This window comes from Homarus americanus, unplaced genomic scaffold (assembly GCF_018991925.1).
Source record: "Homarus americanus isolate GMGI-L3 unplaced genomic scaffold, GMGI_Hamer_2.0 scaffold46273, whole genome shotgun sequence".
In the NCBI taxonomy this organism is placed as follows: Eukaryota; Metazoa; Arthropoda; class Malacostraca; order Decapoda; family Nephropidae; genus Homarus; species Homarus americanus.
Genome location: NW_024725430.1, coordinates 189061 through 203552, shown reverse-complemented (window position 1 = coordinate 203552; position 14492 = coordinate 189061). Strand labels below are relative to the sequence as shown.

Here is a 14492-nt window from a genome sequence, read left to right as displayed (position 1 = left end):
TACACAACAATATTCTAATGAAGGTGACTATAGGGTAATTAAAGCCAATAATTACCTTCAGTTAATCGAGTTGTCACAGGAAAGATAATTAGGTGACAAAAATGAGACAAAAAAAGAATGATAATTATTTATTCTTGATATAATTCACCTCATTATGGGTTTACAATTTGTTCTAGAGAAAAAATACATTGGAATTAATTGTAATTTTGTCTTTTTCTGGAGATAATTGTGATCAAATTAATTAAGGGTAGTTGTTGGGATGGTCCAGAGAGTTGTCGTGTTGGTGAAGCAGAGGTCGTCGAGGCAGGTCCACCGCCTCTACTTGCCAAAGCCTGAGGAAGAGGAAGCAGGAACTTGTTTTATCACGAAGATGAATTTATTTTGTTTTATTAAATCTTTAAACGTTTTCTTATGATGAATATTTAGTGATATAGTGACACAATCTCTGGACACCAATATAGATTAGTTTAACTCACCTCCTCCTCCGCCGCCGCCAAAGCCTCCACCTGTAAACAGAGTGGAAGGTCATCACACGTGGTCAGCAGGTTGTGATGTCACCGTGTATACATACAGGCACTCAAAAACTTGTATTACTCTGGACGTAGAATATATAATAGATGTTTATGATCATTACAATCACTGGCCGCCTCAGTGACGTGACCTGTTGGTGGTCAACTCGTCCAGCTTAATGACAAGGTTTAATATCAAGACAAATGTAATATAAACTCTTGTTATACATCACCTCCACGACTTCCACCTCCGAAGCCGCCGCCGCCGCCAAAGCCTCCACCGCCACTTCGGCGTCTACCGCCGCAGCACGGCTCAGCCACAGCCTCAGCCTCAGCCGCAGGTGCGGCGTTGACGTCGACGGCCCAAACGGCCACCAGGACCAACACTAGAAGGGCGCGCCACTGCTGTGGGGGAGACATGTAGGTCATGAAGAAGCATAAGGGAATAAAGTATACACACTACAGTTAACCACAAGAGACAGGTGAAGACACAACTGTTGTGTTGGAACATCACAACTAGGTGTATGACACTGATCATCTCCCTCATATATAATTAACTATGAATCATCAGCTTTTTTGTGTGTTTCTGTCTTATCCACACAACCTGTGTCGGCCATGTTGGGGTAAGTGATTCACTGTGGTGTAATGACCGTCTGTCTGTTCTTCCGTTCAGTACCTTGATAAAACTTCTACTGAACAAGTTGTCGTTTAGTGAACAAGTTAATGTTAAGAGCATCTATAGTGACTCTTCTCATGTATTTACTAGAGCTAAACCTCCTATGTAACATTATAAGAACTTGTGAAAATTTTGTCGAGAGACGTGGATATGGACCCCGCCTCCTGGCCCAAGACTTGTGTCCCGCGGCCGTGTACTGGATGAGGAACCCCCAGATAACTCAGCTGTAAAAGGGGTAATTAACTTTACGGTTGGGGAAGAGAAGGCGTTAGAGTTCAGTGTCGGCCAAGCTGTCATATTGTGTAACGAGTCTTAATCCCCAGTGTGTTGTATCCTAAAGGTATGTCAGATGTATGGGACCCACTGCTATTGTCATAATTATAAACCAATAAATAATTATGATTTATTGACCACAACACACACCATCGAGCTGAGCTGAGGAATATTGTTATTCTGTGAGGAAGTTATGAGGTAAACCACGACCATCAAGACCCTCACCAGGTAACACTGACTGTCTTATGCACAACTTAAGTATAATGGTGGACTAAGAGAACACAGTCAGGTGTAGGAGACTTACCATTACTGTCAGAGATGCTGGAACAAGTGACTCTCAGCCTCAGGTTCTCTCATTTATAGTCTCCTCCTCGAGGCTGATCAGCTCTACGACCCCTCCAACTTTACTCAGTCACTCCAGTAAACTTTATCAAGGATTAACTGACAAGTATAACATGTACTACCTGGAAAGCACTGATGTTTGCTCATGTATTACCGAAGCTGCCGATGACTGCCCCTTGTCTTGTCTCTCCCGCGCTGCCTCACAACATCAACTAACACTATATTATAATCTAATAACGTTTCCCTTATTGAAATTTTCGACTGAACAATAACCATTTGATAACACATACACACAACATTTTTTCCTAAACTTTAAATTTCTGAATTAATGAAAAGAAAATCTAACTATAATTTTCTATAATACTTGGTTGTTTTTAGAGTTTTTTCCTCTCTAACTCATCAAGTTATTATTTCTTGGTGTAAAAAACATTAGATATTTAACCATCAGTGTCTGACTTTTGAGAGGAAGGTATGTGGTGTGAGAGACAATGATGAACAACAACACGTAAAGTTAATTAAAGAAACATGTAGATAAACCTATAACTCTATGAAGGACTGGTCACACTACACCAGCCAGTGAGAGATGAAGATGGTAGGTACAGTACCCAGCACCACGTCCTCCCATACTGAGTCTTCTAGCCCCCCACCACCATCTCGGCTGTTGGATGACGGAGATGATAACGATTGTAATTTTAACATCTTTCTAGAGAGTTTCATCTAATGGTTTGTATTAGTCAAAATATTATAGCTAATTGTGAAGACTTACATCATCAACACACAATGAGAGCAGAAGGCCGTGGGGGACCAGACACGCCTGAGTGGAGGCCGTCTTGGAGTCTTCACAATACATGAGCAAACATTTCAAGTGTATTACGCAGTTACTTGCCCTTCTGTCCTTCTGGTTTACTCGATGAAGAAATAAGTACAGCAAAAGTTGAAGATCGTCTACATTTCTTCCTTTTCTTTCTTTTTTTTATCTTGCTTCTTCCTTCGTTTCTTATTTTTTTATTCTTTATTTTTCCTTTGTTTCTTCCCTTTCAATCGTTCTTCTTCCTTCGTTTCTTATTTTTTATTCCTTCTTTTTCCTTTGTTTCAACCTTTTTTATCGTTCTTCCTTCGTTTCTTCATTTTTATTCTTTCTTCTTCCTTCTAGTTCTTATTTTTTTTATTCTTTCTTCTTCCTTCATTTCTCTTCTTATCAGGGTTTGCTTTACCCCTAAAACAATTAATTAAACTTCAGTGAGGACGTCAACACACCCGCCATCCCGTAAAGAACAGAGAACCAAGAGGTCGTGAGAGGCAGAAACTCGTGAGTGACGTCGGCCGAGGAACTCCAGGAACTCATGGCAAACGTCAACAGTTCTTAGCGAATTACGTAGTAACTTGTCCTTTTGCCCTTCACCAAGTTTACAGTGGTGACTGGAGGAAGTTCGGTCACGCCGCCAGCCTGCAGAGGAACGCTATATAGGACCGAACTGGCTGCCGAGAGTCAGTTATCCAGCCTGCTGCAACAACAATGGTAAGACACCTCTACTAATTAAGTCTTGCTCATTAAAAGTGGGTGATCTATATTCCAGATAGACAGATAAAGGTAAAACAGACGCGAGCTTTGTTGATCGTTGAGTCTGTGTGTCATGGTCAGCTGAGTGAGGGTAAACAGCTGGTGATATGTGACGTTATTAAGATATTTGTCTCTGTCTGAACACTCGGTCAGGATGTAAACCCCATGAGTACGATGACAGCCCCTCTGAGTGCAGTTATTGAGTTCATTAATTAAAATATCTTAAGCATTTGAAAAACAACGACTTGATCTCTTAGTGTGATGTCTTAACACGTTGAATACGACGACAGTCTTGACACTCAAGTGGATAATGCCTGGCACCTGCGTTTTGGTCACACCATTACGTCATAGAGCGTTTACTTTCTAACACTGCAATGAGTTTAATGAAAATATAAGTTCACCTGATTACTTTTTTTCATTATTAGTTTTACTGTTATGTGAATTACGCCTCTCTCTCTCTCTCTCTCTCTCTCTCTCTCTCTCTCATCGTCAACCAGCATCGGAATAATGTTACCTAAGGGACTCTCCCATAATCATCTGTACATCACATCCATACCCCTTGTGTGTGTGTGTATACATTATCACGTTCCATGTTCCTCCCCCTACAGGAGTGGCGCGTCCTTATAGTCCTGGTGGTGATGGCCCTCATGGCTGCCTACGTAGGTGCTGAAGCTATACGTCCCGGCCAAAACGGTCACGGTATCCGTCAGTTTGGTCCAGGTGGAGGCTTCAACGGCGGTGGTATCCGTCACTTCGGTAAGGAAGTTATAACAGGTGTACCAAAGACTTTAATACTATAGCTTAAGTTGTGATATAACGTATATATTTCTTAACTTAATTCCTTCACGAGGTTTGTATATTGTAGAGTATACGAGGATATATCATTATATAGCAGTATTTAGATGACAGAATAATCTTCACTAAATTCTTAATATATAATACAAATTATCACTTGACTGTATAAAATCTTGTTCTTTTAAAATTACATCAAACTAAATAATGTTTAATGGCGTAAAATGTCAAAGTATAAGACAGATCAAAACAAGATATATTGGTATAAGGAATATGTGTGGTCCTGGTAGCTGTCTCCTTATGATTATGTTTGTTCAGGTTATGGCAAGTAGTGGCGGGCGGCCTGCTGGTGACGACGTGAAGCCTCTGGTGAATAGCGACACTCTGGATCACGCTAAGACCTTCCCACAACTTAACTTAGTCATCTTATATGATTCCCATTTCACTTGACGATATTCTCTCTCTCTTTTCTCCTTTCGTTATCATAAATTCAATACCTTAATTAAATCTGTCTCAGAGAATTTTTATGATTTGTCTTAATAAACACAAAATGTAAAACAAATATTTTTTTCCTTAAATGCAAAACAAATGGTAACGTTGACAGTTTATACAGAATCCTGACCATTGATGAGAGCAGCACTATACCTATGGTTGGTTTTTAACGTCAACCTAGAGACCACTGGATCAAATACTAATGGCCCAAGTGTTTTGAATATAAGTTTATCAATCTTCTAAGTTAATATCACTCAAGAGAAGACGCCGGAGATACATCAACTGATCTGTCAACACAAAGGTTCTTGTAAAACCTCATCGTTATCAATAGATTACTTTACCGTCTAATATGTGTTTCTATACACTGACAGTAAAGAGGTTTGTCAAACAGTCTTGTGGCGAATCAAGAATACCTGAAACAAGAAATGGAGGAGATATTGTGCTGGTAATGTTCATGTTCTCATACCGCAGCGAGAGACCAGTGGCGATAGTTTACTGAGGTGATGGAGTTACGAGGTGTCACTCATGAGGTGGAGCTAAGCGGTGTCACTCACGGGGTGGAGTTACAGGTGTCACTCATGAGGTGGAGTTACAGGTGTCACTCATGAGGTGGATTTACCCGGTGTCGTTCATGAGGTGGAGTTACGAGGTGTCACTCATGAGGTGGATTTACCCGGTGTCGCTCATGAGGTGGAGTTACGGGTGTCACTCACGGGGTGAAGTTACGCGGTATCACTCATGTGGTGGAGTTACAGGTGCCACTCACGGGGTGGAGTTACGCGGTGTCATTCATGGGGTGAAGTTTTACGGTGTCACTCATGAGGTGGAGTTACAGGTGTCACTCATGGGGTGTGGTGTACCCGGTGTCACTCATCAAGTGGAGTAACACGATGTCAATCATGAGGTGGAGTTACACGGTGTCACTCATGGTGTGGAGTTACACGGTGTCACTCATGCGGTGAAGTTACACGGTGTCACTCATGGGGTAGAGTTACACGGTGTCACTCATCAGGTGAAGTTACACGGTGTCACTCATGAGGTGGAGTTATAGGTGTCACTCATGGGGTGGGGTGTACCCGGTGTCACTCGTGAGGTGAGGTTACCCGGTGTCACTCATCACAACCATAGCATGTCACCCACCAAGAGGACACACCACCATATATTTATCCAAGGATCATTAGCACAGTATTACCCTAGAGCTGTAAGATGACAGAAAAGGATTTATTACCACAAAAAAACAATTAAATAAATAACTAAACCAATTAAAGAACCAGGTGTCAAGAAGCAGGTAATGAGAATGGCCTCATGATGGTGCAGCAACGCCTGAGTGTTGGGAGGCGTCTCATATAGGTCCGGGTTCGCGATGGTAAATATTATCTGTTGCAGTCATAGTACGCATTCACTTGTCCTTCTGCCCTTCACGGAGGTTTACTAAGGTGACTGGGGGAAGTACGACCAGGTTCCATGTGTGACCCAGCCTTTAGGTAGACGCTATAAATAATGGAACTTGTTGCTTAAAGACAGTTATATCGCCTCTTGTACATAAGCTTTGAGTTCTATATCTTTTTTTTTTCCCTCACATTATTTGTTTTTTGTCTTCTAAGATTTTATTTTAATTTGGCGACATATGACCTGAGCTGTTGCGTCGCCAGGGATGTAAGTACCACAGTCAGTCAGTCAGTCAATCCCGTCTTGTATCAACGGCATGAAACCAACTTCAGTACAGGAGATTTCCACTAATGTCATAAATTAACTATTGGTTGAGTGGATAGTTTAAGTACACCTCCACCTCCTAGTCCTAAGCCGTCCACGTCGAGGCTCACTGATGCTGACACAATGATCATGGAATACTGTATTGTACACCTCGTTTTGGTTTTGGTCACAGTGGAGTGAAGTAATGATGTATGAATATATTAAGGAGATGAACAAAGACAACGAGAACTAAGAGTACTTAGTGACTACACGCTTATATGTGTATTTAAAATCCTGGAAAATTCACGGAAATAAATTTATTCATGGAAAATTCTGGAAATATCATGGAAATTTTTGACACACTTACCAATCATGGAAGGTCATTGAAAACTAGAAAAAAATGAGCGGCAACTTTCGAACACTTTTTATGACTATAACTTCGTTTTATATAATAAGCTGCATTGTGTATACTTTGCCTCTTACATATTTCCCTCCAGAGTTCATATTCTATGCATGAGAGCAAGAACCCGGGAAAACATTATCTTTTTGGCTGATGGAATTTGGTGACAGTATTCCTACAGTCACTTAATTGTCATCTGTTCCGGCTCGATCCATATATAATGCATAATGTTCCACCTTCAACAATATTTACTCTAGGGACTTACACTACTTTAATGCTGAACAGTCCTAACCACATTAAGGGAATGTTTGTAGCCTTTTATGAATTACGTTTCTTGCTGTCACACATACACCGCAGTACATCAACCCCGTCAGTCCAAGGGCTCGATTAAATTTTCAGATGTTAGCCAGAAAAATCCCTAAGTGTCGTTATCATACTGTAGAATATCATTTAGATATGAACTCCAATTACACATGAGATTTGTGTGTGTGAACCTTGGCAGCGCACCTCATAAAAGGCTGATTATTAACTAAAAGGGCATGGAATTCGGAGGAACGTCTTGGCATGGATCAAAGACTTTCTTCATGACCGCAAGCAGTGTGTGGTGATTAATAGTACGAAATCGTCATGAGTACCCGCGACAAACGTGGTACCACAGGGCAGTGTATTGAGACTGTTGTTGTTTGTTTGTTTTATAAATAATATATCAGATACAACTCTTCTTCCATACAAATCTTTGCTGGCGACGCTAATTTATTCAGAGAAATTAAGAACCAAATGAACTGTAGTAGGAACATCTCTGTCACCATCAGGAGTGATCAAAGGATTGGCTGTTACGATTCACCGTCATGAAATGGAAGAGGATGTACCTACAGTAGGTCGTAGCAACAATGAGGAGGCGTATCACATGTCCCAACATCACGAAAAAACATCAATTGAGACCAGGTGTGAAAAGGACCTGGATGTGAATGTTGATAACAAACTCGGTCCATTGTGAGATGAAGGTAAATCACGTACTGTCACCCTGTCTGGTCCCCAAGATATTCTGGAGACTGCCAGTCCATTGAAAATGTCCAAAGGAGGGCCACCAGACTGGTGCCTGTACTCCGACACCTCGGGTATCAAGAGAAGTTTGAATCCCTGCAGTTACCCAGCTTACACTATAGACGGCAAGGGGTGACTAATTGATGTTTGCAAACACCTCAGAGGACATTACGCAGTCGATGCCCGCTCCGTTAGAGGTCACAGCCTCAGGTTAAAGAAGCCACGTATGCAGAAAACTTTCAGGGCAAACTTTTTTGAAGTGAAAGTTATAAGCTCTCACTTGAGCTCCTAAGAACTACTTTAAGGTAATGTTTCTTATTAATAGATTCAAGAAAATTATTAATTTACAAAACCAAAGAAAACTGCAGTTCAAGGCGGGACTGAGTAATAATGGAACCAAGACTGAACATAATGAGAATGTCGGTGAAGACAAAGGAACAAGATGTGAAGATGAAGAAGAGAATCTGTATTTTTTCCCCATGTTAATTTTAGAAGTAAAACAAGTTACAGTTACGGGCGAACCTTAAGAAAACAATGATGGGCTGCGAGAACAACTGTCAGGGGAACTAACACAACTGTTTGAGTGGAGGGAAACAAAGTATAATTATACAAAAACGTTGTAAATTAAAGAAGACATATAACTTCAAAGCTAAATTATGAAATGTGTGGGTGACAAGAAGTAAATATCCAACACACTCTAGTTCACTGCACACAAAGACATCAACACAAACATTAAAACTGTAGCAATAATATTAACTCTAGGAAATGATGAAGAAAATCACCCAAACTATTACAGAAATATTAAAAAGAAGAGATAAAATCATGCAAGCAAGAATATAACGAAGGAGAAGATAAACAAAGGAGAGAAGAATGAGTGTTGCTTTGGGCGCCACAGAGAAGCAACAACAAAGAATAAGAGAAAACGGAATACATATCATGGGAGACTCAAATATTGACTAGCATACTGCAGAAATGGAAGACATTATCTGAAGACATTACCTGATCTATATAAGATATTAATATTGTTCTATTAAAATTTTACGTCATTTGATATCAGGGCTACCGAAAATCTGTCCTTATTATTATTAAGCTTAGATAAATTCACTCCTACTTCTCTAGAATCTTAGCAGCACACGGCAACACATCTTCCCACACGGCCCTGACGACGCTCACGATATACGCCACTCACTACTCACCCCAGCGTATTCTTCATCTTCGTTCTTTGTAAACTATAAGAACTCGAACAAATACTGCCCGATCACGTCTCTCTCTCTCTCTCTCTCTCTCTCTCTCTCTCAGACTAAGTGAACAATATCAGTTACGGTTGTGTTACAGAGAACATGTATAGTTTGGTGTTAAGTATTCTTGTTTCACGATAAGAATATTCTTGGTAAGTTCATAAAACATAAACACCATCCCTGAGGGCGGGCTGGAAGCAATGACCGCCCACGCCATAACACAAGTGACAGGAGCCGCGCGGGATATCCCGGGTTTGTACGAACTTACAGAAGCAGTTCCAAGTATTTGTGTTTGCGAGTCCCTTCGCCCCTGACCAGGTTTACACAAGTGACTGAGGCGGCGTTCGTAGGTTGTGCGTGGTCACCAGCCTGACGGAGGACCATATATAAACCAGGACATTCAGGAGAAGGTCAGTTATCCCTGGGCTGCAACACCCATGGTAAGACCGCTTATGTTTCCGTCACAGTTCAGATGTAAACAAACAAGCTCACTACTCCTCTCTCTATATTTACCTTACATCCTGCTAGCCTTACGATGGATAATCTCTTACCTCAAATATAGACGGATGTCCTTGACATAGTGGAAGTTTCATTAATATAAACTATAAAAACTTAGTGAAAATAAGCAAGTGGATTTTGAGAATGTTTTCAGTGCCGCGGTAGATTATGTGATCAAAGGTGTTTCTCGTCTCCAGTTTAGCCTCGGCACGCCTCTTCTGTACATAACAAATAAACATTCTAATTTTCTTTTCATAAGAAGGTTTTTTGAACATGCTAGCAGATACAACTAGTTTCCTTTATTATTACCTCCTCGTATATATGTCTCTTCAAGGTATGTAACCATTCATTCACTGTTTTTGAGTACCCAGTGTTTCTTAGTTCTAAGTATGAAGTGTTTCTGAGTACCAGGTGTTTCTGAGTACCAGGTGTTTCTGAGTACTAAGTGTTTCTGAGTACCAGGTGTCTCTGAGTACCAAGTGTTTCTGAGTACCAAGTGTCCTCAGAAACATGCATAGTTTTACATCCATACACATAAACACACTCTCACACCGTCTAACTCCACGTCTCACCAACTCGTCTCTACTACAGGAGTGGCGCGTCTTCTTATTCCTGGTCTTGATGGCCGTGCTGGTGGCCTACGTGGACGCCAAAGCCTGTTGTGGCTGGCGGAGGCGTGGTGGCGGCTTCGGCGGAGGTGGAGGCTTCGGTGGCGGCTTTGGTCGTGGAGGTACGCGCGTGGACGAGAGAGTTTAACTTAGCTCCCTGGCTGTGTATTCCAAAATTCGTTGAGATTTTGATTTTCTTTCATTTTTTTAAGAATGAAGTTATGTTCAGGATGTACTTAAACCCCATGAATATGATGAATTAGCCCATAGAGTACAATTTCTCGCCCTTGAGTACAATTTCGTGCCCTTGAGTACAATGATTTAATTCTTTGAGTATACGATGTCCTCACCCTTTGAAAAGGATTGCCTATTCCCTTTAGTATAATGACATCGTACTCAAGAGGTTAAGTCATCATACTCAGGAGGTTATGTCATCGTTCTCAAAGGGTTAAGTCATCATACTTAAGGATCTTTAAAGGCTCATTCATATTCTTCAATAAAAGAAATATTATGATATATTTATCTTAATTTCAACAAACACTTAAGCATCATGTGTATAAAGAACTCTTAAAGTTACTATCAGTATACTTTCTGACTGTTTACGTGAAGAAACCATTTGGTGATTTCACGGTTGTATAGGTAAATAGTCTTAAAGTTTATAGACAGACTACAAAACTTTTCCAATTTTTCTTCCCAGGGTTTGGTGGCGGATTTGGGGGTGGAGGAGGTGAGTGAATCCATATTTAATGTACAGTCGCTCAAAAAAAAAATCTTTACAAAGTTGTGTTGAAAAAATATGACGCAACGGAAGAAGGATTTTGACAACCCTACCAAGACAACAGGAGTCACAGTGTTCATTCTGAAGATTATCGATCACCCCAAGTAAGGCGTTTTTTTGAGTGACTGTACATTAGTAACAAAGTAGGATACGTTGATAGCTCCTTGATTGATTGATTGATTGATTGATTGATTGATAAAAACGTAAGACCACTTAATGTTATACTTGTTTTACTTGTTTTTTATACTTTTTTTTTTCTTCAGGTTGGGGCAAGTAGAAGCAGCCAATGGGAATAAGTGATGACGACGGATCGACTTACGGACGAAAACTTTTAGGAAAATATTATTTTTTTCGCAAACTTACTCTTGTTAGCATTACTGGAGCTGTTTTCCCCCGCTATTGTTTCTAGTTCCTAATGACGTGTAATCTTTCCAAAATTACAAACTTTGGCTAAACACATTGCTTCTCGTTATAAAGGAAGCTTTATTCCTTTTTTGATAGAGGTTTATGATACAGACTTGAAAATAAATGCACAGTTAATAACAATTAAAATACAAAAAGAAATTTTAATAATAAATACTTGAATAATAAAAATGAATAAAAAGGTAACAATATGATAATAAGTAAATAAACAGTACAGTAGTAGACAGTCGTCAGGTATCAAACAGGGAGGAAGATTTTGGAAACACAATGTGTTGTCTAATGGTAGACCCTGCTGCCATATGTGACCAAGTTGATGATCTGACTTTCTGCCGGTCTCAATTGTTTCTCTTACTTTAACATGACAACACAACACTATTGATCTGTTTGTATTTATTGTGCATTACTTTTCGCGCCCAGACCCCGATGTGGGTCAGTGACCTGTGTCCGGGTGGGATGATGCCTGTTGAAAAGGAAATTAATATATAATAAAAACAAAATGGTGTGGCACTCCCAGGGTCTTATATGACACACCAAGAGCCTTATGTGACACACCAAGAGCCTTATGTGACACACCAAGAGCCTTATGTGACACACCAAGAGCCTTATGTGACACACCAAGAACTTATGTGACACACCAAGAGCCTTATGTGACACACCAAGAGCCTTATGTGACACACCAAGAGCCTTATGTGACACACCAAGAGCCTTATGTGACACACCAAGAGCCTTATGTGACACACCAAGAGCCTTATGTGACACACCAAGAGCCTTATATGACGCTCCAAGGGTCTTAAGTTTCAATGGTCTTATATGGCACCCAAGGGTCTTATATGAACTCCAGGGGTCTTAAGTGACATTCTAAGTTTCCAATGTGACATCCAAAGGTCTTATGTGACACACCAAGGGTCTAAAGTGGCACTCTAAAGGTTTTAAATGATACTGTCAATGTCTTAAGCGACACCTCAGTAGTTCTTACCAGTTAATTCCAAGAGCAGATTTGATTTGTAGTATTTGTCAACATGATTAACGACCTTTAACCTTTGACTTTAACCTCTGTAAATAACTACTTACTGTATTCCTAATCTAGCCTAACCTAACCTAAATCATGCAAGAAGTTTAGTTAAAAGTGATGCAGATATTACTGAGATCTCCGTCATTATATTATTGGTTGTAGTGTGGAAACAGACAGACAGACAGACAAACAGACAGACAGACAAACAGACAGACAGACAAACAGACAGACAGACAAACAGACAGACAGACAGGGTCATTCCAGTACCTCCTAAACTTCTTCGCGGTTGGAGAAAAGTAAGAAAAGATGAAGAAGAAAGAAGTTTCAATATGGTTTACAATTTCTTCAACTTCGACCTAGTGTTCAATGCCAACCAGGACTACTTGGCCTGATTCGTCAATACCTGTGAGTGGTCAGTCAATCAGTTTCTCAGGAGCAACATGACAAGAAGATTTGGCAAGGGAAGACCCGGTACTGAGGAGTGAAGTCGTAGAAAAATAGAGTTGGAAAAAAAAAATAAGGTGGAAAGAGAGACGGAAAGAGAACTAGGTAGGTAGGTGGTCTATTGTCTTCTTCTTATTATTATTTCTTTTTCTTTATTTCATTCTTATTTTTTTTCTCTTGGTTTAAGAAATTTACACGTTTAAGTTCGCTATAGATCAACTCTCTCTCTCTCTCTCTATCTTTACTCAAGGTGATATTTTTATTCCCGTAAGTCCAGTACATTTCACTTTTTATCGTGACAAGAGAATACGAGTCACACACACACACACACACACACACACACACACACACAGAGTTCACCTCGGGGGTTGAGACGAGGTCCTTCACACTGTAGAGATTGGAAGTTTTTGACACTGGTGGTTGGATTCCTTGGCACTACGAGGGTCAAGGACTTTAACACCTTGGGGATGGAAGTGTTGACACACTATGAAGTCGAGTCCCCTGACACCACGAAGGGCAGAGGTTCGTGCTGAGGCGTGTTTAAACAGCCTCCTCCTCCTCCTCCTGGCTGACCCGATGCTCAGGAGTCGGATTCTAAAACGTTCGTTGGTGCATTCGTCAATATCTTCCTCTGTATCTGAGTTACGAGTTTAAGAACGTACCTGAGTTATAAAAATTAGAAGCCAGAGGTGGACTGAAATTCTGAGATAGGACCTATGTGTTTCTCTAGTGGTAAATTAAAGGGGGAAGATTTAGTATAAGAAACTCAGAGAACAAGAGAGTCAGGATGGTAAGGAGGCGACTCACGGCCAGCTGTGGCAATGATTACATATTTATTCAAGATCAGATTTTGAAATACCTGATCACTTTATTGTATTTTCACCTGTCTTCCATAATTTACTTTTACATTTTATTTAATCCTTTTTTTAATTGATGTTGATTTTAAAGGTGTAGTAATAAGAGTCTTCCAAATAAATCTTTCCAGTTTCTTTAAATTTTGTGTTGACTCTCACGGTGGTAAATCCAGTTCAGGTTTTGGTTTCTAATTTCTCTTTCATTTATTTTTATGGTGTAAATTATTTCAGTGAATGAAAGGACTATTTTCCTCTTCATGTTTCAGGACACAAACTCTGTAAACTCTTGAGAGCATCAGACAAGGATTCATTACTTTTGGGGAGTTAGAGAGGACGTATTATCGCTTCTTTACGGCGACTGTGTAATAAAGTGTTTCTCGGCATTGCTCCAGCAGACGCCACCTGTTAAATATTTCCAGACCTGAAACCTAACTTGAGAACTGGAAAGTCGGCCAAATAAACGTGGCTATCCATTAAATTTCTTTCAAAACATTTACTCAGAAACAACAGCACAAGCATCAGTCCGGGTACAGGTACACAAGGTACTATTGTGTTATCATATTTTACCTCAACTTGTGATTCTCGCTTTCTGCTTCTAACTTATTAATGTTCTTTGTAGTATAGACTAAAGAAATCCTAAACCTTTAAATCTTGAGAGATTAAGTAAAGAAACAACGATATTGATTAATTTTTTGTATTGTTATCATCTTTTCTACATTAATCACACAACACACTCAAGTTACATTGAACTTGTAGGTGTAAATATACCTGACAGGTTGTTTAATAGAGAAGCTTACCTTAGGCTATAGGTCTACAGCAGCTCGTCATTAATTTGGGAGTATCTGCTCCGAGCATC

General features: G+C 40.1%; 3 long non-coding RNA genes across 3 annotated transcripts; 2 read left to right on the top strand and 1 right to left on the bottom strand.

Annotated features, from left to right (window-relative positions):
• Window positions 1-115: 115 nt before the first annotated feature.
• LOC121864825 lies at window positions 116-1850 on the bottom strand. Its single transcript, XR_006088671.1, has 4 exons — window positions 1763-1850; window positions 743-914; window positions 477-506; window positions 116-332 (listed from the first exon to the last, which is right to left on the bottom strand). It is a non-coding gene; the product is annotated as an uncharacterized LOC121864825 (long non-coding RNA).
• A 1372-nt stretch (window positions 1851-3222) lies between these two features.
• LOC121864822 lies at window positions 3223-4715 on the top strand. Its single transcript, XR_006088669.1, has 3 exons — window positions 3223-3319; window positions 3970-4117; window positions 4472-4715. It is a non-coding gene; the product is annotated as an uncharacterized LOC121864822 (long non-coding RNA).
• Window positions 4716-9410: 4695 nt separating this feature from the next.
• Window positions 9411-11358, top strand: LOC121864838. Its single transcript, XR_006088674.1, has 4 exons — window positions 9411-9459; window positions 10109-10247; window positions 10823-10852; window positions 11167-11358. It is a non-coding gene; the product is annotated as an uncharacterized LOC121864838 (long non-coding RNA).
• The last annotated feature ends 3134 nt before the right edge of the window (window positions 11359-14492 follow it).